This window comes from Pezoporus flaviventris, unplaced genomic scaffold (genome assembly GCF_033815535.1).
Source record: "Pezoporus flaviventris isolate CSIRO_AGI_PZ_B2104156 unplaced genomic scaffold, CSIRO_AGI_Pfla_v1 ptg000047l, whole genome shotgun sequence".
In the NCBI taxonomy this organism is placed as follows: Eukaryota; Metazoa; Chordata; class Aves; order Psittaciformes; family Psittacidae; genus Pezoporus; species Pezoporus flaviventris.
This window is the reverse complement of record NW_026892595.1, coordinates 8,348,325-8,376,059: the sequence shown is the minus strand read 5'-3', so window position 1 is coordinate 8,376,059 and position 27,735 is coordinate 8,348,325. Positions and strand designations below refer to the sequence as shown.

The following is a 27,735-nucleotide window of genomic DNA, read 5'->3' as shown; positions in this document are numbered from 1 at the left end:
GGATATAAAACCTTTCACTGCATTTTAAACAGTGTCAAGTGTTTGTTCTATTTTTTCCCCAACACAACTGCCTTTAGGATTTTAACTGCGAAGAAAGTAGGTCTGGTCTTCCCACTGAAGCTTTTTCAAACTTTTTTTTTTTTAATTTTGTAGTTAAATTCTGCAAAATGTAGCCACCTTTTACATTTCATTAATAACTGGATACATCTTTGAAGAGTACTTTGATTTATCAAGAGCCTTAGAAGTAGAGAGTATCTATCAATATTAGTCAGAAAAATATTTACACATAACTCAATTTTTTTTATTCCTTGTAATAGGCCTGACTTATCTTTGATCACGGATTTTTGCAGTATCTTATTAAAAATGCACAAAGAATTTGTCTGTGCACAGATCAGCCACAAAATACTGATGTGAACACTTAACAGCCTGGGGGCGGGGGGGGGGGGAACTAACAAAAAGAACACAAAGTGGAACACACACACTTAAAGCAATCAAAGATCTGCCTGCCTTTCAACACCACTTTCATAGGACTGCCTGTATTCATGACTTAGAGGCTATACTGCAACTCCCTACTCTTTGAACAAATTTGCACAGTGCTCAGCGTTTAAACCACAAAATTTTCTATCTTCATGTTTCTGATGGTGTACTGCAATAACAAGGAAGCTACTATTCACTTCTTTTATCAGCAGTAGTACAAAGAATAAGACACACCCTTCTCAGGGAACTGGAAAAACCTGCTGTGTGAAAGCAGAAGTCTCCAAGTACCCAAACCTCCAGTTTGCTCTACCTTTCAACCAAAGGTCTGAAGGCAGCAAGGACTGCAAGGACTTGGTCTTAGCCTAGCAAAAGTAAAGCTGAGCTGAAAAGCAAGGACTGTGCATAAACACACAGATAACTAAAATAATAATAATAATAAAACTATTTAAAAGGGCAATCTTGGCACAAGAACTGGTTATTACCAACTGATGGTGAATAAACTTAGGTTGAACATTAAAAGCAGCTTCCTCATATTTAGGGCAATTTAGCTTTGGAGCAGGCTTTTCATTACAGTGAGGAGAAAAGGCCCAGCTGCTTTTAAGACAGCACTCCATATGTCTATGACTGTATGACATAAAGCCTGCAAGAGCATGAAAATAAACTTGATGAATAGGGAGGTCCTTTCCCATCCTGCATTCCTAAGAGAACAATAACTGTCAAACAAATAACATCATTCTGATACAACGCTAAGATACAACCATCTGTCAAGTAATACTCAAGAATTATACCACAGAAAGCAAAACCAGATATTAATATCACAGCAGGACAAACTTTGCCAAGAATAAACTTCACAGAATATCTCTTCACAAAACATCTTAGATCCGTAACCTCACTTCTCATAATATCATACTAAAAATGTTGTCCCTCTGCAAGACCTGCAGAAAGCACACCTCTGATACTGTATTCACTCCTTAATCTGAAAGATCTCATCTTATTTGGTTTCCATACAACTAGGCATACTATCATCTGCACCCCTAGCATTCTGCACACATGTAGCAGATCATCTTACCTGAAACAGTATTACATCTAACATGCTCAACAGGCTTTTTATTTGCTACAGTCGTTACTATATCCTGCTCTGGCAGGATGATTCAAAACTGGCTGTCAACCGCCTTGCTACTGAAAGGTTCAAATTGCCACTTTTACCCATGTATCATCATTAACCAGAAAAACTGCAGCAACCATGATGGTGTAAGACAATTGGTTAGGCACAATCAGCCCACAGAAATAACATGTTCTATTAGAGTAAGCTTTACAGTTTGAAAGAGCAGACAGGCACACCAGCCCTTCAACTTGCTTGACATCTAAAGATATATATACCAAAATATGCAAGCTTGTCTAATAAAGACTATTACCTGCCCCTACAAGTCTTTCAGGCTAGGAGACTGTTTAACAGGTACAGGCCTGGCTAGGGGGGATCTTTATATCTTTGTTTTACTATTGCAATGTATCTGAAATTGAAGGCAAGCTGAAAAATATTTTTGGCTGACAGACTCCCCCTGCTTATATGCAAAGTCCCTGATCACACCAAGCATTCTACTGTTCCCTTTTAAAGGTTCATATGGAAATGCCACAGCTGAGTGAACTGTAAAAGAGGGGAAAGTATGAACTCTGATCAGGAATTGTACATCAAAGGCAAGCCAAACAAAACCATTTGCTACTTCTCATAACACAAGCTCAGGCCACTCAAGGCAATTACCTGGCAGTGTGACAGAGCAAACTATAGGAATTTTTTTTTTTTACCTATCCAATACCTGGTTAAGTTGTAATAGCCAAAATACAATTATTCAAATAAGTACTTAAAGCATATTTTGAGAACAGGTTCTTTGGCTGCTCTCAAACAAATAGACCAGACACAGTCCGTCAAAGACAAAAGTTGATACTGATCTTTGTCAGCAGCTAGACTGCTAAACAAAGGCTGCTTTGCAGCTGTTACTCCCTTTTCCAACACATCCTCACGTTGTCACATCTGAAGAAAGTATAACAGCTTTTACATTCTCATCAGCAGACCTGCTGCATATAATTTTTCCTCAATTAACATACAACTTCACTGTAAATTTAGAATTCAAAGGCACTTCCTTTTTTCAGTTGATTTCCCCTCTTCCTAACCCTTATAAAACAATGTTAAACACATAGAAAAGTTCTGCACAAGAATAAAACCTGTGTCTGAGCAGTAAAATTCATGTAACTTAATCTCAACCTGCGTTTTCTTAGCTTTATTCTCTTAGCAAAGCACAGAGCATGGTAGCTGTGAGAAAGTATTACAATCCATTTTCAGTCAGTTTCTATCACACTATACTTTCCTACTATTTTAGCTCATCTGCTTATACTAGAATACCAATGCTTTTTTAAACTTGTCATCAAAATAGCATGCACTTTTATTCTCTGTGAGAGCCTGCAGATCTGATTTATAGCATATTCCAGACATATGACTGCATAATTCAGACAAGTTTAAAAAAAGTATGCTGAAAGGAGATACTTCCCGCTAGCCCTGCTAAGCGCAAGAGGACAGATTTTACTTGACCTACCCTACTAATCTCAGCAAGTTGGTCCTTAGCAACAGATGCAAAGCTCAAATGACCACTTTCAAACCCTTGTTGCAACTCCACCTCCAGCCTTTGACCATTTTTCATCTGGAGGTGACAAATGGATTTCTGCTCCTCAGCCTATGTAACAGCCTCCTCATAATCCACCAGCTGATCTCTCTAGTACCAGGAACCGGGATTACTCATCTCACCTTTACCTGCTTTTCTCCCCATCACATACAGAAAGGGATATATTGGATACAAAAGAGATAAATTTTGGTTATTTTAACTGCTTACAGACAGATTATTTGACTATAGTATTACATATCAAATTACAAAACGACAAGAATACATGCATTAACATTCAAATTGTGACATTCAGCAGTCTGACACAAAAGTAACTAAACCACAGGATGACATCTACTTGAACTGGTTTTAATTCCTCTAACTACAAAATTGTAAACACACAAACTGCTTGAAGTTTAATTAACTTTTGCACAAACTTAAACTGGAATAAAGCTAGAAAGTATATCACAAATGGTCTTTAACATAAGCATTAAAAAAGGCAAATTGCATTCTTCAGAAACACTGTAAACACTGCAAAGCAAACAAAAGTTGTCTATACAAAACTGACTTTGAGTGATCAGAAAACATGCAGACCTTAAGAATTGCACCCATCTCAAAATACACTTGCTTTCTGTCTTCTACTTCTTCCAAGCTGCACCCACAGACAATTTACAGAATTCCCTATTAGATATTCCAATTACTCTCCTACGCTCACCCCTGGCTGGTTTCCAAGCAGCCTGAATAATTTTGCTATGCCATGCCACTGCAATGACAGCAAAGGAATCCTGGGTCCCAAGCAGCACAGGGTTGGGTTTGTTGTTTTTTTTTTTAGTATATTATTTTGAAACAATACTTTTTAAAATACTGTCCTGGAAATATAATGGGGGCAATTGCTGTACACAGTCTGGATCACAAGTGTAGTTGCTTATGCCAAGTGTTAGGCTCATGAAGTCACACAAGCTTACAGGTTTCACTAGATTTTTTTTTTGCTTCATTTTCATTTAGTTCCATGTTTTAGAAATACATGGGACATTCTGGCAGCTGGTACAATCACAAGGCAAGTCATAAGCCAAAGACTCTCATGACAAAATGTCAAATTAGCAACCCTATAATGAGATACCAGCAACAGAGAAAGAAATTGGCCTCATCTGGACTGCCAGAACACAGCCTGGTTGAGCTACATGGAGCAAGGTCTCAGCATCCAGTCAGGAACTATGACAAGAAGTCTAAGCCAGCCTGACCATACTATTCTCTTTTCAGTATTGTCTAATAAAGAAAAGAAAAAGCAGAACACACGCTATGCCCCATGACAATGCAACTTACTGACCTAGACAGTGATATACTGCGACATTAATACATACACTAAAGCTGGAACCAGTTTCTTACTTGGAGATCAGAGCTGTTCAGTTGTTAAGATTGTACCATCCCTCTCTTAGTTACAAGATTCCTATAGGATCCAGAAGAACAGATGAGCTTTTCCTTTAGCTTTACTTTTTCCAGGGGTACAGAACTACTATATTTACTATATTCCCTTCCAACAGAAGTTCAGGAAGAAATTTTCCTAAAAGGTGCTGACTCTACTAAAAGAATAGCAAGTACCTGACATTTTCCTTTCTTCACCTCATTATTCTTTTTGCTTTTTTCTCTCCTTAGCACAAGAAAGGTTCACTGCCAAAGGAGGTGGAAACCTCATTACTGAGAGAGGTTTGCTGCAACAATTAGCTAGAACTCAAATGTTTCTCTTGGTAACAGCTGTAGACACATCCACAAACACATTCAATCTCCTATCAGTGAGGGCTGTCTTGCACTTGAGTACATACACAATGAAATAATTTTTATATATATTAAATGCGCATATTACTTTATGCATAAAAACATCCAACCAAAAAGACAAAACAAAACAATCCAAAACAAAACATTACAAAGAAGAAGAAATTCGTAGGCTCCCATGTGTATGTAATTTCTACTTGCTAAATCTGGAAGTGGCTTTGCAATAATGTAAACACTGGGTTTTGGATTACCTTTCGTATTGCAGTCTACATCCAGCAAAGAAAATACAACATAGTAAAAAACATCACAACATCTGATAAAAGATGACCAGACATGAGCCCTTCCATTGGGCTGTGGCATATTCTTAGTTCACCAGGGAAGCAAGCCATGTGTCCTGTCACATATGCCTATATCAAAACTCATTGGTGTAGTCACACATTCAAGTGGGGAGATAACATTTTTGAGTACTCAAGAACGAGTTTTGGAGAAAAAAAGGTCCTACAATTACTAATACAGAACAGTATATTACATGTAAGGTCTCTAAAAAGTGTTCCAAGACTTACAGAGAAATCCATTTATACTGGAGGCAGTAAAAAAGAGATACAGAGGAAGAGAACACAATTTCCACTACCCAGAAGATATAAAGCAGCAATAGCAGCAAGGTGGAATGAAAAGCCCTGCTAGAAAGAAGAAAAGGGTAATGGTATGTTTTTAATTCATGTTGGATGGCTAACACATAAGTTTTAAGGCCACCAGTAACTGGAGGGCACCAGAGGAAAGTTTAGCCCTTTGCTTACTGTCCTCTCAAATGTACACCTAAATAAAAGGAAAATAAAACTTTGAATTTGACCAGCCAGTGAAAAAGCAGCAGCCCACTGCAAGAAAAGGGATGAAGACATCTGGCTTCCACAGTAAGGGCACTGGTCTTGCAGACTGGGAGGCAGGAGCCTCAGAAGAGTGCTGGAATCCTGCAAAGTGCAGCAGCTCTGACCACATCCTCTGCATGCACCGGGTAAAGCACACACTCTTCATTTTTATCCTAATGATGAGGGACCTTATGAGCTGGTAACTAGCAGCTATACAAACATTTAGCCTTAAGTACCACAAATACAAGATGAGATTTGCTTTTGGACAACCAAGGATAACTTATTACTTAGATCTTCACAATGTGGGCAAATAAAAGACATCTCAATTAACACACGTAGCTGCCCTGACACACTAGAAACAGTTAATACAAACACAGTGAACAGCCATAGAAGGGCCAATTACTCAAATGAACACTTTGCTACCCCTACAGCCTGTTGGTCTCGGACCATATTAATACGCAGGCCATGTTTTATTTTCAGAAATCTGAAGATACTCCATTCATATAATCAAGAAAGTGTTTTTACTTCCTGAAGTATCACCACCAGCTCAACTTGACTGTGAAAATGAACAATGCACCTGCTGGCACTACATGTCATTCCCAAGACTTTTACTTGGAATGACAGCAGGTTTACTTTAATAAACTGCAGTGTTTTGATGAGTAATGCATGTGTCTATTGAACTGATATTTAAATATTAATGCTATATCCAAGCTAGATGAAAGCACTGGAGAAGACAGAATAAGTGATTTAATAAGATGGGACATAAAATTCCCTCATATAAGTTAGCAGCATGTAAAAAGGTGGGTTCAGTCCTTGGATAAAACAGCCAGAATGCCTCCCATTTACTGGCAAATTTAATTGCTATCACCCATGTGAAGAGGAAACCACTACTCAGAACTCATTAAATAGCTGAAAGTCTGGGGAGTAAAATGGAAATTTGACACTAATGAAGTAGCATTTACTCAACTGTCATCGATTACGTTGTCCACCTACACAACAAAGTTACTGAATTAAGCACTCTGTTACAGCTACTGTCTATCTCTATTCATAGAGCAGTAAAAACAGTATTTAACTAAAACCTACTTTCCTACTGGATGCTTTGATTCTGATTAAAATGAAAAAAAAAAAAAAAAAAAAACAAACAAAACCAACTAATACAGTCTTTGGTCTGCTGAGCCAGAAGTGAACCACTGGTAAAGAGTTAACTCCGTTGATGGGTTGAGACTACCCATTTTCCTGTTACACAGAGAACATAACAACCAGCATCTACTTTTCTCACTTAAGGTGATGATAATCAACCAGTAATGATTTGGTTCACTCACACTCCACTCCCCATCTCTTCTCCAAATATGAAAGATAGGATTTTGCAAAGTTTCTGAAGTTTCCTTGGTATTCTATGACTTACTAAACATAATTAACAAATCAGCCAGGTCCTACAGTGAGAAAAGGTTATTGAGTTTGCAAACCTTTCCTAAAAGATACCACCTAAGACTCCTGTGCTGCATGGAAGGCGTGGGTCTGTTTCTTTCCAGAATTCTAATATTTGTCATATTCATGTCTGTAGATTACATTTTAAATCAGGTATCTAGGAGGGGAGGGTAAGAATGTGTTACAACTGTGCTATAACATGCTTCTGTACATAAAATATTTAAACTCTTCCTCTACAGCCATGGCAGCTACAGATTCTTCCTTTTAGCCATATTTCTATAACAGTTTCCAACACCCTTCTATCCTACCCGAGCCTTTTTTCCTTTTGAAATTAAGGTATTTAACAGTCTTCATTTATCACTGTAAACAAGTTCAATAAAAAGCCCTAACTAGAAGGAATGTTAATTATCTTAAGTAATAAGCGCGTATTTATCATGAAATCAGGAGTTAATTAATATTGCATACAGCACATAGTGTTAGAAAACATTTTTCATAGCTTCTAGAAAACAAAAGGCATTTACAGCTGGCACAATAAAGTTCTCAACTTTTTTCCAATTGTCAAACTGTTCCTATGACCCCATTTCCTCCAGTCGCTGCCTTGCAAATCCTTCCCTTCGTGGCACTTGCAGCAGAACTTTCCAGATCTAACTGCCCAGGAAGATATTTTTCACCACTCTTGCAGTCCTGAAATCTGCTATTTTCAGTCGCAATTTCTCCTTCAGTCTGGGTGTTAGCATGCCCACCATCCACTAGTAGTTATCTTACAGGAGGAATGAACAGAGGGAAAGTACAACAGTATTCAACCATCCACATTTGCTAGCTGTAGCCATTGGTTCTAAACAAAGGACAACATCCATCTTTTCTACACTCCTTCCAAAAATATCTTTGCTGGATGACTTCTATCTTGCCTCAATACTCAGCTGCTGCACATGATTTTCACTCTCGCTTTAGATTTCTTGAAGCTGGATAGTCTTCCCTGAGAAGCACCCAGGGTGTCTCACCTGACCTGCTCCAGGTCTCGCGACCCAGGCACATGACTTCTACAGCAGTCAGATGAGGAACCAAAGGCACCACTCAGCACTTACCTCAAAGCATGCCATTCACAGTTTTATCCCCTGAGGTTCGTTTGCCATTTTGATACCCTTGCTCAGATTGGTTGCGGCAGCTGGAAGGTAGTCCAAGTAACTGTATCGTATTTCAAACACACTACAAGCTTTTGAAGCAAGGAGTGGCACACTGCAGCTCTGTCAGGGCAGTTTATGACTTGCTGGCCCATAGTACTTGTAGTGTCTTCCTAATACCAAGACAAAATTTCTAGCATGTATAATTTTGATGCTGAAGAACAGATCGGATCTTTGGAGAAGTAACTAGTCTCTTAATAAGAAACCTACAACAGCTCTGTGGTAGAAACTGGATGTTCCTTTCCCCATACAAAATTAAATGTTAGAACTTAAGTTGGCAGGACTGAAGTTACAGGTTACCCACATACGTACTGGAGATAACACAGACTGAATCAATTAACCTCGGAGATCAGGCAGCTTTCAGGGTCTCTAGGATCCACAGATGGCAAAGGGAGCAACAGGGAAGCTAGGACAGGGTGTGCCCTGGGCAAGGCAGCTAACAAAGAGCTGCTGTTTGTCCCTATGGGAGCAGCAGTAACTGTGCCTGGGGCTGGTGGGAGGAAGAGCATTAGGGGAGGAGCAAGGATTTTTAGATATGACTTAGAGAATAGCGATTTCGTATCCTCATTAGACTTTAGCAAGGGAGCAAGCTGCTCCCTCAGAAGTTGGTTTTAGTCACTTCCCCAGTACTGCTAAAGATGATGCAGCTTCAACTTTCCCCTTTTTACAATGCAATACTAACACAAAAGTTAACTGTGTTCACATCTTCCCAATGACCCAGATTGCAATGAGATAATTAACTGCTCATGAACAGCCATTCATTGAAAATCTCTATCCCAGAATCCATTAAGCTATTGAAAACCTTCATTACTGTATCTGTCAAACCTCTGAAAAGAAATTTAAAACTGTTTCCTTAGATCAGTTCTCTTTTTGCAACTCCTCTGGGCAGTGGATTAAACAAAAAAAAAAAAAAAAAAAGCAGCAAGGCTTTCTATGAGCTGAACTTGTAAGGTGTTTAACACAAAAACCCCTCTCCATCTGCCAGTTGAAGCTTCTGATTTGACAACATGTAATGTGTGAAATCATTATATTCCACTCTATAATCGGCAACATCAAGTCCGTTTCTTAAGACGGCATTCATAGCGCATTATGTGCGCAACAGCAGCTCTGCATTTCATATCTGAAATGACATTGCTCCTTTTGAAACAACTTCATTTGCTGGAGCCAAGCTCAGTCCACCACACAATATATTACAAATGTAATAAAGATTTCCTATGCTCTTTACATAAATGGATGTGTAGATTTCCAAGTTCTGAGACTTAATTATTAGTTCTGAACCAGTTTTACTCTACTTTACTTTTAACTTCAACTTGTTATACAACTAATAGTGCAGTGTGTTTTGTAGTCAATCATCAGCTGTTGGCTGTATTACCAATACCCACTTTCTTTTTCAAAACTTATACCATCATACATAATGAAATAGCATAAGAAAATATAGTCATTCCTGACTCAAAAAAACAGAGACTGCCTTTACAAGACAATAAAGCAACACACAATAAACAATAATCAGACCATATAGCAATACAAGGGTGTTTCACAGCTTCATTTAATAATACTAAGTGTTATAAAAAAATTTTTTTGGTCTTTCATACTAACCCACACATTATTTGGGACTGCTGAAAAAAAGCAACAGCCTAGTCCAGTGGGCAAAAGAGTAATCATAAGGAAACCATACCTGAATGGCCACGTTTACTTCAACAGGCACGCAGGATGCATTTTCCAGACTGTGGAGCTGAGAATCTATGAAGCCTGCAAGAAGAAAGGCTAATAATAGCATGCTGCCAGTGCTAGTCAGCGTCAGAAATATTATGTACTTTCATGTTTATATTCTAAATGTTAGGAGCGTGGTTTAAGTAGTTAACTTCCCAACCACTGCTCTGCTATGAAGCTCTGCATAAATAAAAAAAAAAAAGTCAGAAGAGATTTAAGCCAGGGGGAGAGGGGATTTCAAGTTACACACTTGGTTCTGCCTCCATGCTGGTCCTAGACAAATTGGTCTTAAAGCAGTAATTAAGCAAAATTATTATTTCAAAATGGTTACAGATAGCATTTATCTAAAGTAGAAATATCTGTAAGACTTCACAGAAATATAATCACATTTTATATGCAAACAACATGCAAGTTCTGGTACAAAGCATTAGGTGTAAGCTTTCTCCCACTGTACTTAATGGGTCCACTTTGAAAAACCTTTTAAGCACTTATGATTTCATGCTTGTAGTAAAGATTCTCATTTCTTTGCTTCATGGTAGCTAATCACTCTGCTTTGCAAAGTCAGCAATAACCATAAAACCATTACTAGCTGTATGCATTTCCACTCAGCAAATGTCTCTTTCAACACTCCACCTGGCACTGTGCATTGCCTGCTCCTTGTATAAACTGGAAACACCTCATGTCTCCTCTTGACAATAAACTGCAGGAGCACAAATGGTGCAGCAGACCACAGAATGCAGGCAGGGAACAGAAACACGGCAGCCCCGTTACATGCGTGGCAAGCACCCAACAGAAAGCCAAAACACAGTTGAAAACATCAATATGGGCCTAGTCTTTCTATGTTTGTATGTCACCTTCTCTTCTGCACCTGCAAAATACTACATTCACATCTCCAGTTTCATAGTTCTATAGCACAGTTTGTAGTTCAAGTTTATTGATTGCTTCAATGATTAAATACTGATGTCATTGAAGACGTATACAATGAATTCATTTCAGGAGCTTTTGGTTGCAGGCTGTTTACATCACTGGCTATACTTCACACAGTTTAAGAACTAAGTAAGCTTGTATTTTTGTTCTTTGAAACTAGCGAAACCCTGTCAAGGTTATTTAGGTTTTGTTTTCTTCTATTAAAATATTAGATACTTCAAGGGGCTACTCTGGATTTTAACTTGATCTGTTATTTCACGTATGTAATGTAAGAACAGCAATACTGAGATCACATTAGCCTTCATGGCTGAATAGAAAAGTGACAAAACCCAAGATATGGGTCACAGTAACAAGATGTGATCCCAAGAGATTAAATATACTTAAACCCTTTCATTATTTGCAACCCATCTTTTCTCCAGAGCTAACAACTGGGAGAATAAGGTTGGTTCTACCCATGATTCATAATGTAGGTTAATAAACCATTTTCAGGACAAAACGTGAACTCCTGGAAACTAGTCTGCTTAATGCTGTTGCTTGAGAACACATGGAATCTGTTAGCCTTCCAAAGTGGGAGGAAAATTCAAGTTGTTTTCTTTGGTAGCTAAGCATAACAAGCATAGGTATTCAAAAACACCAGTTTTGTGCATCTTCAGACATGTACTAGTTTTGTTTTGTGCTGGTTTTCCTCTAAGTGCAAGGCTGCTAGCTGAAATAAAGACCATGTCAATGTACTGCTATCAATTATCTCCGTCTTCAAAAACTCAGTTGTCAAAGAATTTACCAAATACCTCGTGGTAAAGCTCAAAATGGTTCTGTAAAATATGCAGATGTGGAGTCAGAGCTGTTCTCTGTCTCAATCCTGCCATGCAGTCAGCATGAACTGGGGCAGAGCTAGTGAACTGAACTGTCACAGGATGCTAGGGGTATTGCACTGTAAAGTGCTTGCTCCTTGTCTCCACTTTCGTACTACAGGGGAAAGCACTGTATTGGATATCACTGTGTGATATAAACACCCATGATCCGCTCAAAGGTATAAATGAACTTTGTTAATAGACCTGTCTCTTTTCCTGAATGAAAAAGAAAACAGGGGCAATCAGGATCAAAACTTTTCAAGAGATGGGGTCACTTGAAGGAAGAGTGGTTGGGGTTACACCACAGGTTGGGGTTAAACTGAATTACCGCAACTATGTGGGAAGCTTTTGTGACTCCCACACATTATTCACGTAGCTCTAGACAGTGAAACTTGCTAATTCACCACAACAATTTTCCAAAATATACTCTAGAAGACAACTAACAGACACTCTGCAAGCAGTAAGACTGGATTTTCTCCCTGCTTTTACTTATTATCATAGCAAGTTCTACAGTAAACCTTAACACAGAAGAATCAGTTTAGAAGGAACATGCTACTGAACTATTTTATGTAGATCCCCTCGCTCCTTTTCATATGCTAGAGATAAATGAAAGGCTCACAGATGCCCACGGACTTGCCACATAAAAAGGGGATATTTGGCACAGAAAAGGAGAACTAAGGCTGGGGTTTCAGTGAAAAAAAAACATTACAACATCATAAGAACATTTGGGAGTTGCAGCAGATTCCAACAACGTTTTCGTGAGAAGCACAGTACTCCCAACAGGGCACTCGGGGAAGCACGGGAAGTTGCCACTTACAAAACATACTTGTGACCATTTCCTATCGGGAGTTGGGATGTCCTATGAATGTTAACAAAAATGTAAATAAGCATCCAAAGTAACTGTACATTCATCAGCCTGCTTTATCCATACCTGGTATTGACTTTTATACTATACTCTTAGTAACTTGCAGCTCTGTCTCCTGCCTAACTTAAAATCTAAATTCAAAACGGCATACTACTACACAGAAAACACTTTAAAACAGACAAAAATGCCGTACTAGCTCAGGTCCCAGATCCATCTAACACAATATCCCATGTCTCATAAGGACTGCTAATAGGTGCCTGAAGAAGAGAACAAGAACAGAGTAAACATACCGCAGTCTTTCCTTGATGCACTTTGCCAGTTGACAGCAATCTGCAGCTCTGGGATTTCCTATGTCTTCTCTTAAGTGTACACATAAAAACACATTCACATTTAAGGCCCAAAGCTATTCTGAGTCTGACATAATTTAAATCAACTTTTCACTGTTTCGGTTACCACTTTAATCCTTTCCATTTCAATGAACAAACAGGCACACTTGAAACTGATGAGTCTCATTCATTCATCCCAGTGCTCGAAGAGATTAAATCCCAAAACCTAAATTAACTGCCGTTTTAAAACAGCTTTTAGAAGCTAGATGCAATCACCCATTCTGAATAAAGAAAAAAACCTCCTTATTCAATCCAAACACTGATATCTAGCAAAATTCGAATGTTAATTCTAAGTGAGATTAAAGATTTGAACATCCACATGAAGTAGAGCAAACAATACTTTCAGTAAGTGAATAAGCTAGCTGTAAAGATCTTTTTGTAAATATAGCCAAGATGTAAACATTCCTCTGCAAGAGGGACCTGAAGGATGATGACAATACCTTATACCAAAATTTTAATTGCTATATTATAAAATGAACACCTACAAAAGACAGGTTTGACAGAAAAAAACATGCCTCGTTACAATGAGGCTCTTGACCTAAGTAAACTTAAAATAAGAACTCTAAACCTCATCCAAAAAACTTAACTGTAAAAAACAAATGCTGAATTCAAATACTGAAGATAATCATGAGGTCTAAAGATGCTAATCACCACTGTCCAGACTACACAGCCTCCTTCAAAAGGAAGGACTCTGAAAATCACTGGAAACTACTGCCCCTGAAGTTATTCCAGTCTATTTAGAGCAACTAAAAGGCAAAGATGTGCCAAGCTGTTCGAGAAATCAAGTCAGAAAAAAACCTCTGGAAATGCAGAAAGGTGGTTTGTTATAAATGCGCATTAAATAAAGCAAAGCCCGGGATGCAGAGGTGAAAGCACAGAAGTAGCATGCAAAGGCACCTACTGCTCTTGCAAGCTCTTACATAAAATATCATCATTTACGTTCCTCGCCTCCAACACGCCAAATTAATAGTGCTGTTTATTGCTCAACGCAGACTAAACGCAGGCATTAACGATATCAGCAGGAAGCTGTTTTCAGAGGTGAATTAAGTTATTCTCAGCCAATTCACAGAAACACCTCACGGTACTGATAACCTATAAATTAAAGTTTACAGGTCTCCCGAGTCCGACCGCGTACTCTGATATCACTGACTGCTCCAGTCACATCCATTACTCGCTATTAAAGAGCTCTGCTCACCTCCTCCCGACAGCCCGGCAGGGTTTAAAAGCGAGGCACAGCCGAGAACCATCCGTGACCGAGCTCTCCTCTCCCCGCAACCTCTCCGCACCGAGGTGGATGTCACCGCGGTGCCCGCTGAGCGGCGGGGTGTCTCCGTTCCAGGCCTGCCCCCGCGGGCGAGGGTCGAAACCCCCCTCACGGTTCCGCCGCCGCCGCCTCCTCAGCCCGAGGGCAGCCTCCGCCCGGCGGTACCCACCCGTCGGCGCCTCGCACGTGCCCAGGGGGCTCCCCCTGAGGGCGGCGGCGGCCGGTCAGGGGGAGGGGGCCATCTTGAAACCGGCGCCCCGCGCGGGGGGCACAGACCCTCCTCACTCACACTCACACACACACACACACACACACACACACCCCTGGGGCCGAGCGCCCACAGCCCACCACCTGCCTCATCACCTCACTCGCCAGCCAGCCCCCTTCCCTCCACACCGCCAGCGCGGTCCCACCGGCACAGCGCAGCCCCATCGCACCTCTCAGAGCCCCCCGCCCTGGCTCTGGTGGAACGTGGTACACCCCCGCCAACTCCCGGACCCCCGCCAACTCCCGGACCCCCGCTCGTGGCACCACCCCACGGCACTGCGGCTCCTACCTGCGGCCAGGACTCCCGGGTGGTGGCGACGAGCACGCCACAACCTCACTCTAACCGCCGAGCCGCTCTCCCCATCACCGCTGCCGCGCTGGGCCGGGCCGGACCGGGCGCAACCGGGCCCCTCCCACCGGGGCGGAGCTCCGCGGCTCGTGGAGCCCAACGGTTGCTCGCCAGGCCCGACCCCAACACCACCACCCCAATGCCCGTACACACACACACACGCTACGGAAAAGCTCGCGGTCTATTGGCTAGAGCAGGGAGGACCGCGCAAAGACGAACACTGATTGGCCGCGGGGGAAGGCGGCTGCCCGCCCCGCAGGGGTCGCGTGACGCCCTGTGACGGGGGGACCGGCGGGAGGGGGCGGATGGGGTCCGGTGGGGGGGGGGGTGGCCCAGGGACAGATACGGTGCTGCCCTGCAGTGGCCGGGGAACAGCGGTGGCCCTCACGAAACGTGTGACCCTGAGTTAGGGTTTGGCCTTGGTTTGGCTTTGGGGAGCTCCGGAGCCACACACCGAGACAGTGAATCTGTGAAGTCTGCAGAGGGTGAGCTCAGGAGGGCGCAGGACGAGTAACGCTGTAAGGTAGGGCTGAGAGATGAACAGGGCTTGGGGGCTATCAAACGCAGCGGTGGCTTCCCCAGAAGTCTGCAGTCCTACCTGGGTGTGAAATGAAGAGACTTGACTCATTCAGTGAATCTATGCTTAACAGGTTTATTTTTCATATAACAAAACATGCCGAGGATTCTTCCAGTCTTTTCCAAGAAGGGGAATACACTGGTATTATAAATACATATGTTTGCAACAGCAGTGCTGTCTAATGTCCACAGAAACCAACATTTAGTGCAGAGGGCAGTCAGCTTGCAAGAGTGCAGCCCTCGTCTATACCAGGCTGTACTCATACAGTTGTTGGCTAATCTCAGAATACATCTTTACAGGTGGTTTTGGACAGCTTTCATCTTCCCGTACTTTGTGGGGATTTTCTGCATCGTCTTCAAGTAACATTTCGAGAGAAGTGTTTGACAGTGCCAAAAGTTCATTGAGACACATAAGCAGTTCTAAAGGACTATCAGTTTCTTCCAATTTTTCTCTCATTTCTTGGGGCAGGTCATTTATTACTAGGCAAATGTAGCTGTGTAGTATATGACGCAGCTAATCTCGTTTGACCTTCTCTGACATTTGTTCCTATTCAATTTAGAATTGTGGTTTTTTGGCACACTGCAGGATTACATGGTTTTATTATGTTGTCAATCATTTTTGGTTTAGATCAGCAAATCATTAACAATTACTTCCTTTTTACCCATATCTTCAAAGACTTGGGATGTGATCCTTCCTTTTGTGATCCGTCAGCAGCTAAAGCATTCCTGAAAGGAAACTGGTTGAACATATGTGGGTTTTTTTAGGATAAATTATCTCAAAGGCAGTAGAGTGATTACAGTGCCTAGAGGTGCTAGACACCTCAAAATGTAGCCCAGTTTCTGGATGAATACATATTTTTGTGGGCTTCTTTTGAGATCATATTTCAAGTATTTATCTCACTTTCCTTTTAAATAAATCTTTCACAAGATTAAACAAATGCCAAGCCAATAATTTTCTTCTTTTTATGCTGAGTACCACCCAAGGACTTTTTCATATCTTCAGACTTAACCTCATTTGGAAAATTAATAAAAATAAACCAGTTCTGAGTTCTGATACTTTATATGCAAACTTTCATCTGTGTCTTTTCTGTTGTAGCAGAAACTTAAATTCCTCAGGATGAAAGTGCTGACAGACACTAAGCAACAAAACAAAACAAGGCTTCCAGCCAGAAAATTGAATTGCCATTGTACCCATCCACATATTACCCTTATTTTTCCTATTGTAGGGTCTGGCAAGAGTATGTTGAGCCCTACATTGGTTTTGAAAAAGAGCTTATTCTCCACAAACCCAGAACGAAGTAACTCCTGTAAACTGAACACTCCCACGTGGTAGCAAATGAGATGAAACTAAGGAGAGAATGAAGAGCTTTCATGGGTCACTGCTTTTTCTAAACCCAAGGGAGACAACCATATCCAGAAGACATTCTCCAGCATGACTTTGGTTAAGAGCTAAGCATCCCAAAATCATTAAATCAGCTCAAGTCTGAAAATCTAAGAGACAAACTAGCAAAAGATGGCTATGGGTTTAAATTTAGGCAGGTTAAATGCCCTTCTCCCTTTAATTTTCTCCCACGAGTTTCTCTGGTAGAAAAGGGCAGGAAGAAATAAGACACACTAGTCCCCAAAACACTGTAGACTTGACTGGTATTGCTGAGAGAATGCCTTCTGCTTTGCTGACATGGTTGGAAATCTGCAAAAACTGCATCCCATATCACTTTCGGGGAATGCAGCAGTAGAAAGACATCTCGGGTGGTACCACATCTGCGGAGCACTGTGGACGCACAGTATCTTCCTGGTTGCCTCTAAAGATTTAGCTGATCACAAGGTGTTGGCACGTCTCTCTTCGGTTGCTAAGTTGTTGTTACAAGGCAGCTAAAACATATTAAATACTTTCCTAAAATTATTTTTCCATGCAGGCAATTGCTGTATCTGGCACAAAGATGTTACATGATCATTAATGGGAAGTTCAACTGAGCCAGTTTCTCTTCAAAATGTGTCCAGCCCTACAGGACAATCTGAGAATTCCTGTTTAAATATGTTTAGCTGTGCGTGTGCAGAAGCTGCTTTGGTGTGCTTCACCTCCTGACACTGCTGCTTTTGTCGTGCATACCTGAGATTCTTGCATAATAACAGAGCAATCTCAGGTGTCTTCCACTCTGTTCAGAGCATTGAGCTGTGTTCTCCGGATTTTGGCACGCAGCTTGGATCACGTTACATTTACAAAAGAGTTTACCAGACACTTATTTAGAAAATTTCCTAGCGAATAGCGATTTTTTTTTTAATATATTTGAATGGGTTCCAAAATACTTACACAGCTGCCTCCAGTCAAGTTTTTTATTTCCTTGATTTTAGTCTGATAAGAGTACAATCAATATTATCAGTTTTTTTCTGTCTCAAATTCCAGCATTGTTGGTGCAAGTGAAATAAATCGTTGTAGGCATCTTTTATTTTCCAGAGGCATTGTAAATGCTTGCTAGATTTTTGTGTTACTGTTTCATCTTTATAGAATTCCAGCAGACAGGCTTGTGGCTAGCACAAAGGACCGGCTGAATGGAACTGGAACCAGCAAAAAAATCTGTTTCAGTCATTGCAGACTGAGGACACTGGAAAATATAATGTTTCAGTCATTGCAAATTGAGGATACTGGAAAATGTGTAAAACCAGATTAATTTATTAGAAGCATATTTTTATTTTCTCACTTTTTCCTATTATAATTGCAAAACCCTCTGAAATTTGTTGTTCAGCAAAACTCTGAAATATATCTAGGTACAGTAAATGAGTTATGCAAATGATTTTATTGAAAGAACGTGCACGTTCATGTGTACACAGTATTTGACTGTTCTTCCTATTACAGATGCAACCTGTAATAGAATTCTAGTTTGTTAAAGCAAAGAAGAGCTCTGGAGACTCCATAATTCTGACTGATATGGTAGAAATCTATCATGTTCATGTAGGGCACATGGAGCTTGAATACATTAACATGAATAAATATTAAAATATGTTAAACATTTTTTGTTGTTATTTTCCTGAGGAAATAGGACTTACGATATTTTCAGCTTCATGAGCAATCTGCTTGTGAGTCCTCTTAGCAGTTTCTGATTTTTTTTAGCTGCACTTCATGTGATTTTAACTCTTCTTTCATTACATTTATAAAAATCTAAAAATACATCAGCTTTTTCCCTTCAACTTGTAAACTTCTGCAGTCTGTAGAGTTCTCGGTATTTTTCTGTGAAGCCACCTTTACGATTTTCTGGTATATGAGAATTTCCCCTCAGGATCCAGCTCTCACAGAATCTTAGACTGGTTTGGTTTGGAAAAGTCCTTCAAGATCATCTGTTTCCAACCCCCCATCATAACGGTACATACATGATGTAGACAGACATCTTCAGGTCTGAGCTTTTTATTCTCCTACATGCTCACTGAGCTTGCCATGGCTGGTTTTGCTGTGCATAAGCTATTTTGAATATTCATAGAGCTTTGATAAATAACAAAGCTCAATTTTGTCCCTTCACCAAATATCTCTTGTTCTTCTTGCTCAGTCTCCGTTTTCCTTACTGCAGACCACACTGACATCCGTTCTGCCATTCAGACCACCGATTTCTCAGTTATGAAGCAGAAACTGAATAAAGTTCATTGAGCAGAAATACAACAATTTGCCTGACAACAATTTACCCGACAACAATTTACCCGTAATATTGACATTTCAAATTTTGTTTTACTTTGAATTCTTTCCTGGATGTCTTACTCATGGCTCATGTTTCCAAACCGTATCTGATAAGCTATTCTGCATCCAATATCATTGATATATATATAGCATTATATATAAACTTGTCTAATTATCAGGCTACAGTCCAATTTGCTGAACCTTGCAATGCATCCATTGATACTATTCCATCCAACTTGAGAAGTTCTGCTGGAGCCTTCTCTGACTTGGAGTGTTCCTGTTCTGGAAAGTTAATTATATTAATTATGAATGCCGTTTCAGGTTTTAATGGTGTCAATTCTCCAGTCCATGTAATTCAACCGTTTTTCATACAATTCCTTGTTGTATAATCAGTGTCAGACAATCCCTTGTTTTTCTTACTAGAATCTCACATGTTAATGATTTATTAATTCTGGCTTGCAGTTAAAACATTTCTATTACTGACATGAAGAATCAAACATCTCTTCAGGGTTTTGCTGCCATCTCCTGATCCTGGGTACACCTAGTGATATATTATTTAATCTTGTTTAATGGTTTGGATTTGCTTAACCAAGGCACCTTCTACCATCAAACTGCACTGAACCAAAAGCAGACATATCCTTCATACTGCTTAATATTAATATTATATGTTAATAGTGTTTGGAGAGGAGAAATACGCGTACAGTTGAAACTAAGAACAAAAAACTGGTGTCTGCAATCCTGAAGAAGAAACTTGCACATGAGCTAAATGCTGATGTTAAAGTTTCTCTTAAAACAACTTCAGGATTTGTGGAAGAACTATGAAAGAATTAAAAACATAATGAGAGTGAAGTTTAGGATGTATCATCCCTAATTAGGCTTCCACTGAATTCTGCTGAACTTCTGGGAGCGTGAACTGTTTGCAGCACAAAACAGTTAAAATGTCACTGCTTGCTTTATCTCTCCTGGCAGTTACAGAAAACTACTGCTATTAGCGAATTTGAATGTGGCTGCAAGCCAAGAATGTGCTGTTTTGTAAGTGTGATCCTGCCTGTGCGTCTTAGTCTTCCACTCACAGACTAAGGAGAACTCTGATGCTGGGAGATCAAAGTCAGAAGCTAGGGAATGAGATCCATCAGTCTCAGATGTGGTTTTGAATGGCAGACAGGAGAAGTTTGAAGAAGAATAGAATTTGGTTCAATAAGCAGCTGTAGCTTCATTTTAATTTGCCATCTGATTGCCTGCTCTCATTTCCCTACATTTTCTCCCCTAAACCCTGTCTAATCCCCTTTTGCAGCCAGAAGGCAGAGTGCTGAACACCTGTGCAAACCAGAGCTAAGGCAACAAGCACAGCCCGCTGCTCCTTTCCCCTTGGGCAGTGTGCAGCTATAGAGTGGAAAACAGATTGCCCTCCAGTATTATCATAAATTATCGTGTACAGTTTGCACTACAGAGTTTAACCTTTACAAAATGCATTAGAAAAGAGCCAACTGCTGAGGTACAGACACGACACCAAGATTAACACTAAATATACATCTATAATCTCACAAAAGCACAGCACCTAGTAATGAAGAGGGAGATGTGTATTTTTTTTTTCACAATCTGGCATACATTTGTGGCATATTCTGAGTTTAAAATTTCTCTAATAAATCAGTGATATTATGCTGACAGGAAAATGGGGTGGCTGACACTGAGTGCCTTTGGCACACAGTCTGTTCCAAAGGAAAGAGATTTGCTTTGGAGTTAACTTTGCCCTCCCAGTTCACAAATGTTGCTATGTATGTGGCTGCAAATTAGGGAGTATCAGAACTGGGGAGATGGTAGTTCAGAACAGGCAAAAGTTACCAAACCTGTGGGTGTCTCTGTAATTAAACAAAGTTGCAGGAGCCATGACACCCAAACTCTAGCACTTGTGCATTTAGTGAGTAGTAGAGAGGCATCTTTCTAGGCTGAAAAATTAGTGCTTATTACTCATTATCAATCCAGCTGCTATCAGTCATTATTAATCATACTTACTCTGTATCAGATTGTTAAAATAATGTTTACCTGGTTTGCTGAACAAAAACTAAGAACCATGTACTCCTCCAGATATCAAGAAAGACTCCAGAAAATAATATACAGTTTCCTCCAGGACTTAGCAAAAGCAACACCATCCTCTTACACCTAGCAAGGTATGGTCAAGCTTACCCTTAATATCAAGATTGCACCCAGCTGTGTTGCACTTAGTCTTTACCAGGCAGCCACAACAGCGCAAGGTTTACAGCTTCCTAATATGTGCCAGGTGCCTTAGCATCTGTCATTGTCTCTGGATGATTCAAGCACAGGCAAATGCCTTGTGGGAAGTAGTGTGATAGTCTCAGGTTTACTTCTTCCAGAGTACAAGCAGAGGTGCTTTGAGCTCAGGCTGCAGCAAAGCTCACACCCACAAGAAATGGATCATGAGTGTCTTCTGCATAAACCCACTGGCAAACCTATTCTTCCTTCCTGAGTGAAGCGGTTATTTCTCACACTTCCCAGGGCTCCTTCTCTCTGCCTACTTGTGAAAGGTGATTTAGACCCAACAAGATTATGAGCCACTCAAGATCAGCAGAAATAGGGACCATAAGTCTGACCAGAGCTGGTGAATGCCATACTCTTCCTTCCATAGACCCCTCATGTGCCAGCTCTTCAGAAGGCTGAGTTAGGAGCTCTGCTCTTTCTGCAACTGAAAGATTAATACCTTCTTAACATGACTGAGAGAACGGCATGTGACTGCAACTCAGAACTGTCATTTTGTCTCTGAGTGGTGGTCTTTCCAAGTCAACATTTTTACCTCTCTAGAATGGATAAGGCACTGTGATTCTTGGTTTCTATTTTTGGTTAGCTCATCTAGGGCAAATTGTAAGCAGGCTGGCTCTGCTTGCTGCCTGCCAGCACAAGCCAGCCGATCTAGAGCAAAATCTCATTATCTGTCTTTTATTTTCAACTCACTTAAACTCTAGTGCCGTTCAGGTCTGCCAAAAGTGCTCTTCTGTCTCTATAGAGGGATGGTCTTTTCGCCTGGAGAGTACCTTTATTCCCATTTTGCTCTTTTTGTGTGAGTGTACGTGCACGTATAAGGGAGGGGGATGAGAGGGAGGGAACAGCTCCTCTAAGAGACAAACATCCATTTCTCTCCCTAAGCTGGAAACCTATTTAAATCTGCTTGCTGGGAATCAGCCCTTCAGCTGATTCCCAACACATGCACAAGGTAGGGTGAGAAGCTCTGCTGAGTTTTTAAAGAGCCCATACAGCCTATTACACAGGTTTTGACATTTCTGACACAAGATCTAGCTTTCAGCTGTTTGTGCCAGGCTACGCTGATTCAGACTGGAGAAGTCAATACTGATGGTCTGCATCATGTTTTTCTTGACCTGAGAAAATATCAAAGTGTTTAATATTTTCTGAAATTAAATGTAGGAAAGCTATGTTGGTTTTAAATAGGAAAAAAGAAAATCAAACTTTTTATGGAGAAAGTTTGCTTTGAAATTGAGCAAGGAATGCTTTTGTTAGGTACTTTTCACTGCACCCAAGAAAATCTACTCTTATTTGGCCAAATTTTATGGTATTTTAAATCTCAGCACTTGCTACTGCTTAAGGGTAAAGAGCAAGCTGTTGTCCCAGAGCAAGCTTATGCCTCTCACAGTTACAGTCCTGTTGTTCGTGCATCATTCCCACAGTTCAACTAAGGCACTCCAGCCCCTCTCAGCTCCTAGCCTGGGCATGCGCTCTCTATACAAAGCCACTGCACATGCTGCAGCCCGGGATGACATGATGGAAACAGAGTTTCTGAATAATGGTCGTTTCCTGCTGCTGCACACTGAGCCAGAGATAAGCAACGAAGGGAGAGCAGTGACACTTTTCTGTGCTTTCAGTGACCTTTCTGTTGGCATCTAGGCAATGTGAAGGAAGAGGCTGTCTGATTCAGAGCCAGGTCTAAGGCCTTGCTGTGGAGAACCAGCAGGCTGTACTGGAAATAGGAGCATGTGGGATGAAAACCAGGACTTGCAGAGAAGGCAGGTATTCAGGACTGGCAGGTCAGGAATACTGTTTTGAAGCTACCAAAGGAAATGACTACTGACAGAGACTAAGGATCCAGAACAAGGATATTAGGGTTGTAGGCTAAAAGAGTGATGGAGGTGACTATAGGATGGAGGAGACAAACTGCCCAAGAAACTGAGGCACAAGCAAAAGAAACTGATAGAGAAGCTGGGATGGAGAGGGAAGGTGAACTGAGAATGCAGTTCCAGGAAAGGGACTGGCAGTAGAAACCAGCGGAGGTGGCTAGTGCTGGCAAGTGGATGAGGGAGCAGTCTCAAATGGGAGAGAACCAAGCAGAAAAGTCCAGAGGAGTTCAGATTACCTAGGCAAGGAGACGTGGAGTGCAGGCTCAGCTGGGAGTTTGAATACGAGGGGTTCTTTTTAATGAATGTTGGTGAATAAAACAAATAAGGCAACAGTTGCAACAAAACAAAAAGCAGCCAAAATGATCATCTTTCCATCAAAGGCCTCTAGTTGTACACTCTGAAAAGGCAAGAGGGAGCCTAGGACAGGAGCAGCGGTCAGGCCTGAACACAGGATTCACGCTTGTAGCACTCACTCTCCCGGCTGGCTGCTGCAGCTCCTCTTGGTGATGTCAGACTGCCAGGGACACCGAGCTGTGCCCACTCGACCGGCTCTGGCAGGGATGTACATGGGAACCCACGGGGGAAAGGGTTGCTGGAAGTGGGAGTACCTGGAAGTGGCATTGTGTCACTGGCATGGTGAATTGAAGTCACCTGCTGCATATGCATCTTTTCCAGGGTGGATCCTCTAGATCTTTTAGTGTGATTTTTACTTGCTCTCTGTTTGCCACAACTTGGTGGTCAGGCTGTTGGCTGCATTCTGATGCCAGATATTAGGCAGATGCGTTTTGACTATCTCAGGTAGCGATAAGGCTTTTACTGATTTTAATATACCAATGATAATAATAATGACAAGATTAAATGGTGAAATCCGAATGTATTACAGGCCACAGCACTCATCAAACAAGTAGCAGATTATTATTATTATACTTAGTGCTGCTTTCTTGGATGGACTCTTGTGTTTATTTTGGAAATAGTTCCTGACCTTCCTGCTCTGATCATGACTCTGAGTGCAAAAGCTAGGCTGATCCTCTTACTCTGGATTGTGTTTAACAAAAACTCCAGCTGTCTCCAGGTTTTCTTTGTGCAGAAGGTTGTATGCCACACAGCCTTTGGCGTACCTGACGCCAGTCTTCATTTCTCTCTGCAACTACATGTCAGCCAGGTACTATCAGCATTCAAGAATCTCTTATGTATGGTGTTTTTTAGACACAAACCTTCAGTAAGGCTAGCACAGATTGTTGTGGAAATCACTCTTCTGAAGTCCAGGGGTGGGTTTGTGGCCTGTAGCGCCATGAAAATGACTAGCAGAGTAACAGCTCAGTTGCCACTGATACTCCTTGAGGAAGGATGACTGAAGGTTTTGTCAGTGGATTGGTGTGTCAGATGGTACTGGGGTTACTGTGAGCTGAAGTCAGCAACACTTTTCTCATTCTTTTGACAGTCTTTTTTAACATATTTGGCGGTTGTGGTGGTGTTGATGTTTCATTCCAGCAGGAAATCTGACAAAACACCATTCACGAGACCCTACCAGGGGATGCCAGGGATGGTGTCTGTCCTGCCAGCTCCAGGCATGGGTGTCTGCAGCTCAGGAGAGAGCCAGGAAATGCTGCTGAAGTAGCACCTTTGTCTTCAGTAGCTTTTTGCCATGACACGGGCATCTGCAGCCCTGCAGCATCATACAGATGTGGAGAGGGACAGACAGTGCTTAACACTTCTTTTCCAGTTTCTGTAGCAATTACAGCATTACATTGTCAAACCTGCATATTAAGCTAGATTAAAAGTATCCCTTAATTTCCGTTTGTGATTCTTAAGATCTCTTTTTTTCCTGGTAGTACCTAGTGCTATGTATCATTCTGTATGTTCAAAGCAGTTTCTGCTTCCTGGGCTACAGCTGTTTGAGTGTGTCTCCAAATCAAATTGTAGGTTGTCAAGTCACCACCCAAAATGATGGGTATGAAATTAAAGATTAACACAATAAGAACTCCTCTGCTGGAATTCTCTAGCAGAAGCAGAACAGACCCCATTCCTCCCGGACAACATTCTGCTGTTTTAATTGTGAAGCAGTCCTGTTTCTTCATGCAGTCGCCTGTGTCATTCACTGTTCATTTTCCAGTTTCAGCAGCAATGGGAACAAGGGTCTGGCAGACAACAGACACTTTTGGTTCAGAAACTGATTCATCACCCACATCAGGATTGAAAAACAAATATGTGATGTTGTAAGTAAAAACTATGTTAAAAGTTAAAATTACAAAATTAGCTTTGCCAAGTTTTAATTACTGACTGTGCAACATTAATATTGTTTGACTGTATTTTTTCCTGAATACAGATTTGTGTATATGCTCTACCTGTTTGTCAGCTCAAGTTCTTTCTCATCCCAGGGGGTGTTGAGAAAAAATTACAGGAGATATTAAAAACAGGCAAGTTAATTCAGACTAGTCCATGCAGGCAGCTGGAATATGCCAGCATTACCATTTCACTCCCATTAAGAATAGGAAAGATTGACAGAAAGGGCTAAAGGACAGTTTTGCAAAGAATCTCCTGGAAGCAGCTATGTTGGGATAAGCATTAAGACTACACGTATGCTGTTTTTTAAGAAAGGTTATAGTCCCTCTGTATAAGGCTTCTGCACCAGTAAAATATTATTTGGGTTTATAAAAAAGGATTTAAAGGTAGACTTAAAGAAAGTCAACTAGACTTTTCTTCAGGTTGGTATTTCATGTGGAAACACCATATCTAATCTTGCAGCAAATAATGGGGTGGTTTCTATCACTGAACAGACCAGAGGGAGAGGAGAGGTGGAACTATCATCTGGCTCCAGGTTGTTTATGCTGTACTTTGCAGCAGTCACTGTCACTGTGCAGATGGCCTTTAGTATATTCTGCTTAGGGTACTATCTTGGGGAGCTCCTGCTTTTTGCACTGACTGGGTGGGAGCTCAGAACCACTCTCTTCGCTGGGGCACTCACCAGACACAGCATCAGAACTGAAGTGTTACGAAAGACAAATAAAATGCAAAAATATTGAGGGAAAACTTGTGGACCAAGTATGCTGCTTACTAAACCTGTTTTTCTAGACACCAGCAAAGGCTGATGAAGACTCTTCTATAAAAACAAAAACAGTGTGTGTGTGCAATGTAATGTTTTTCCTTTCAGAATCAGGTTGGCAGTGTCTCTTTAATGTACAGCACTATGAACTTAAAAGAAATCTCATTATCAGCCTTCCTAGCCTTAAGCACTTCATCAAGTATTCCATGATTGCTGGCTTGCAGATGCTGCAGTTAAGGTGCTGGGCGGTGGGGTTTTGTTTGTGTTCCCTTAGGCTGTTTTCTTGGTTTTGTATATATATGTGGCTATGTGGTTATGTATATGTTTGTGGCTATAAATACTTTAACCCTGAGAAAGTAATCATGTAGACATTAACTAGTTGCCATGTGATTTTTCCTTTTCAAATCCTGGAGTCACAAAGCATAACTTTTAATTACCTGATTTTGTTTTGGGAATAGTAGTTTGTTCTTCAGACAGATAACAACATGATCAGAAATATGTATAATTTCTTCTCCAGAATTCTTTATTTCCCCAGGCCAGCTTTTAATAAATAAAGAAACATTTATGCTTGAATCAAAGAGATATGCACCCCTGAGTAAAAGTTCCAGTTCCTCTGTTGTGGTCTCAGCACTGTATATTATCACATACTGTTCACAGAGATCCTCAAGACGGAGATCAAAAACTTATAGTTCATTTCAGTTCATTGTTTAAATTATAAATTAAAGACAGAAAACTTAATTCCAATGTAGTCATATCCAGCTCGCTAGGTAACTTTTTTCTACTCCTTTCCCTACCCCAAAATAGCTGGAACAATAAATACATATATGTTAGTTTAAACTGCATCCAGATAATATTACATGCTCATTTTGTACATTCAGGCATTACAGAGAAGAGTCCTTTTTGCAAACAGTTTTGCAAAATCTAAGTATGTGACTTTAGAGTGACTGTTATTGTGGTGTTTTGGTTAGGTAGCTTTCATCAAAGTAGAATTTAGTAATGATCCATTGGTGTCAAAACCAGTTACAAACTGCTGAGACATAGGATTTTCAGATGGAAGATCCATTGCAGCCAGGATTCACTGGTTGCATTACTTTGGACTTCAAACCTCTTGCTGTTCCATTCCCGTCAGCATGCAGAAAATTACTGCAGAGCACAGGACTGTGTAATAGCTGCACTCCACAGCTGCAGAACCTCCCCTGTGCTGAAGCTTTTGAAATAGCTGAGTGGAGGAGGAGGCTTTTGCAGACTTCTGAAGGTATCCTAATGACTTTTACCCTTTGATGTGCTTGGGTTAACCCAATTCAGTTTCTCAGTACAT

General features: G+C 40.8%; 1 protein-coding gene and 1 long non-coding RNA gene across 3 annotated transcripts in view; one reads left to right on the top strand and one right to left on the bottom strand.

The window, feature by feature from the left end:
* MPP7 (MAGUK p55 scaffold protein 7) overlaps positions 1-15,052 on the bottom strand; it is a 155,261-nt gene extending 140,209 nt beyond the window's left edge. For both annotated transcript variants that reach the window (XM_061468191.1, XM_061468192.1), the window contains exons 1-2: positions 14,933-15,052; positions 10,049-10,122 (exon numbers count right to left, since the gene is read on the bottom strand). The gene's annotated coding sequence lies outside the window, so the exon portion shown is untranslated. The remainder of the gene's footprint in view (positions 1-10,048; positions 10,123-14,932) is intronic.
* Positions 15,053-15,418: 366 nt separating this feature from the next.
* On the top strand, positions 15,419-25,552 carry LOC133276898 (uncharacterized). Its single transcript, XR_009746051.1, has 2 exons — positions 15,419-15,515; positions 24,866-25,552. It is a non-coding gene; the product is annotated as an uncharacterized LOC133276898 (long non-coding RNA).
* The last annotated feature ends 2,183 nt before the right edge of the window (positions 25,553-27,735 follow it).